This window comes from Dreissena polymorpha, chromosome 13 (assembly GCF_020536995.1).
Source record: "Dreissena polymorpha isolate Duluth1 chromosome 13, UMN_Dpol_1.0, whole genome shotgun sequence".
NCBI classification, from domain to species: Eukaryota; Metazoa; Mollusca; class Bivalvia; order Myida; family Dreissenidae; genus Dreissena; species Dreissena polymorpha.
This window is the reverse complement of record NC_068367.1, coordinates 72,708,576-72,712,539: the sequence shown is the minus strand read 5'-3', so window position 1 is coordinate 72,712,539 and position 3,964 is coordinate 72,708,576.

Sequence of the window (3,964 nt, the reverse complement as noted above, 5' to 3'; positions counted from 1 at the left end):
TTAGTAAGTACATTATCTGTCTATGAACGCCAAGATACACACGTTTGACGCCCATTACTTGATGACAGGCGTGGGTCACGAATTAGGCGACTACGTAACGAAATTGGTATAAATAACCCTCAAAATAGGCAGACAGGGCCTCGCCTTCTATCAGGAAATATTCATTTTGTATTATTTACCTTGACAAGCTTATGACAACGCACTTGACAACGACATTAACCAACGCTAGCTTATGCCCTACAGCGCTCAGGTAAACACCATTTTAGGCATAAATAACATTTTAATACAGTTTGTAAATATCCTTAAAAGCAAAGTAGTGGACCTTTTATTAGTACAATGTAAAAGATACAACTATATTGCTATGATTCATTAACAATTTGATACTGATCGAATATGTAGTTTATTCTTTTTCGTTTCTTTATAAGAATAACTACATTAAGACAAGGGATTTTGTTTGTAAATTTTTGTTCTCAAGTAAATAAAACATAATAAAGCACAATGCATTTCATTGAATAGACAAACGCGTATAGTTTAAATAACACATCATAAATTTGCGTCATGAGAATCGCGTTCCTTTAGCACATTAATTTTATTTGGGTATATCTTATCATAGGTGTGAATAGTAATCTGAGTGCTTATATAGCAAATTCCATTAATATGTAAATAAAAGGCCCGTTTATCATTTCATGTAATTGACCCTATAAGATTTGCCAATGCGATACAAGTTAAGGAGAAAAGCAGCGCTCCTGACATCGTTGACGTGGTTTGCCTGCAGCAACATGCGTTCATAACGCATTTGAGATCGTGATCAGATCTTAACACCCCGACAAAAAAGAAGAATATGTCATCGACATACCGATATCTTCGACGACGATGTATCCGTCGAGAATCAGATGACGTAACAGACGACTTCAATTAGGATCCAACATTGTCGACATGGATCTAAATTGTGAACCAGCATCAGTACCATACAACGAGTGGACTGTTAATGGACATTTCACGCGTCGTCGAAAATGATTTTTAAAGATACGATGATATGAATGGACTTGATGATGAAAAATCGCGAGTACTTTGTACATATATTAGGTGAACATTTAATCGACTATGAACTTATATATATATGTGTGTTACCTTTATTACATGTACATAAACACTAATTATAATACTAAAGTCATGAATGCAGCCATTCTCCAGAACTATATATAATAAACGTTTGAAGTATTCTAAATCGTGCAACAGCCGAGGACCAACAGCTTCTCCGACCGACCATCATCGTCTTCATTCGGAAGCCGTCGTTTCAATCGACTGCATGTTACCATCTACAACCAGATGTCAAATACTCTCCAACCGGACGTCTCATCTCTTCACCTAGACGCCACATCGCCTCCAGCAAAGATGTCAAAAATGGACACTATTCGTATTGGATTTCCCAAACCAGTGACGCATTCCACGTCATTGTGATTGACATTGACTATTTTAATATTCCGACGTTTTATTATTTCAGCAGAAACATTCGTTAAAACTTTCATTAATAATTTGCAGATTTTCATCATATATATGTTTTAGTCACTGATGTTTTCATGTTTGCGTGTTTGATTTTCTACATCGTATGTATTAATATGTTTTCGTTTACATCCATACTTACATTCTTAAAGATTTTTCTGTATCCTAAAATACATAAAAATCAAAATGAGAGGATAAGTTGTGTGTCAAATAATGATGAGAAATTGGGTGAAATATTTGGGTTTTCTTTATGTACGAAATATTGACAAGTATATCACGGTCAAAAGATTAAATATTTGGATCTGGTGTGTGTTTAACAACAAAGGGGTTACAATACTGTTGACACATGCCTTAGGCTGTATTTGCATTATTTATTATTTGTACCACAACGCTCATTAACGTGTGCATACTTGAATAGTGACTTCTCCAGATTGTAATTCAGCCAATTAGAAATAAAGACACATAGAACACTGACCAATGGGATTCATAACTGAGTTTCATGGGCCAGATGTTAGAGGGAAACAAGACAGTTAGCGTTTAGACTTGGAGGTGCGCGGATCGAGAAAGATACGATCATGTAGCTATCAGACTGTATTTGTATAATCGAACTTATTAAGTATGTTAGACATTAAATTGGACTAGAAACTGATATATGGTGTTGTTGAATATTTTATCCTACATTATGCAGAGAAATTAACATAAATAGAGGGACCGACTTGTCCCATGCGCGCACGAGAAAATGGGAGTTAATGCAAAACCCGTCATCTTGGCAATTCGCGCATGACGAGATATCGAATGATAGGCTACGTACCGGTAATTTAAGAGTAATGAACATTGTTAGAAACTATGTGTCGTCTATGAACTATGAACGATTACGTGACAATTGTATTCAAGGTATTCTCTTCCTTGATCAGTTTTTTTCAGTTTGATGTCGCCCCATCTAAGGTTGTGACTTTCGGTTCAACCACGAATGCCGAACAATGTTGAATTTTTTAGCCAAACTTGATTCAACAGCTGTCTTGGGCTTTGAAGTCCAATTACTGCTTTTTGTTTTAAAATCCCTCTTTCTTCAGAGGTAATGGCTTCAGCAGCATGGGTCCTGTTTCCTTTTTGCTTCAGTTCCTTTCTTTTGGAAGCCAAAACCTTTCGAGAAGTTTCAAACTCTCTGTCATCCAAAATGCTGTGGGAATATTTATTTTTCCTTAAATATCTGGAAAAAAATCACATTTAAACAATTGATTTTCATTCTTTTATTTTTTAAACTTGACCCATGTACAGAATTATTTGATTTTTTTTAACTGGATATAATTTGAAAATTATGGGCATTATTTACATTTTGTTCGAGATATTATTTTTTCTTAAACCGTTAATATCATTGTGCGGTTTATATCCAATTTACATATTGTTTTGTTTAATAACTTTTGTACATTTATTTGCCACTTAATTAAATTTTATTTTCATAGATGTGTGCAATAACCAATCAGCTTAACATAACAACTATAAAGCATAATTACACAGCTATAACATTTCATGCTGTTTAAATATTTTAATTTAATCACTTTATGTTGGATGTAGTAAATTAACTCTACAGCAAGGTCGACATGTTTTAATGTTTTATGGATAGGGTGTCCGTCTAGCCACTGGGAGGTGATGGGTTCGATCCCCACCGTGCAAACGTTCTTAAGATCTCTCACAAAGACCCAGAAAATGGACTCGAGAGTGTTTATATAAGCCTTAGGCTTTCGATGGATTCAAGCTTAAATATATAGGTTAAAACTATCTCTACAGCAGTGAGTAATACAGTACTACAACAACATTGCATGATCATCACTGAAATACTATTTCGATTCAATGTTGATTGTTTATATACTGAGCACTTTATTCTAATATGTTTTGGTGTATAAATATGAATTTCTTTTACAAACCGGTCAATGCCTCGATGGTAGCTTGTGAGTGTGTCAGGCTCATACTCAGACCCGTCGGCTTTACGAAAGGACAGGGGGAATGAACCTATGTAGTTGTCAAGTTCAGTGGTCATGATGTCACAGACAGATCTTGTTTCATTGCGTGGTGGTTCTGATAGCCAGCGTTGGAAATGGCGCATACATAATTCAGTTTTGCGGCTAGTGTTCACATTTTTCATACTTTGAACAAAATTTGTCTTTTCATCTTATGTTACATGTACAAATGTTGGTTGTTTACGTGTTTCACCTTGAGCATGACTATTTAAATTCATCTGTTCCATTTGATTTCTTTGGTCTTGTGAACTTAAATCTATATTTTGATGCAGATCAGACTTACTTCCATTGGGCAGCTGGACGCCTGCTTCTAAAAGAGTGGACACTGCACTTGTTTCAGTATTTTCAGTGCTACTGACATTTTTATTCTCTCCAGAATTATAAACAGCCGTTTCAAATAGTTCATTTTCAAAAAAACTATCGTCAATTAAGTCAAATAAACC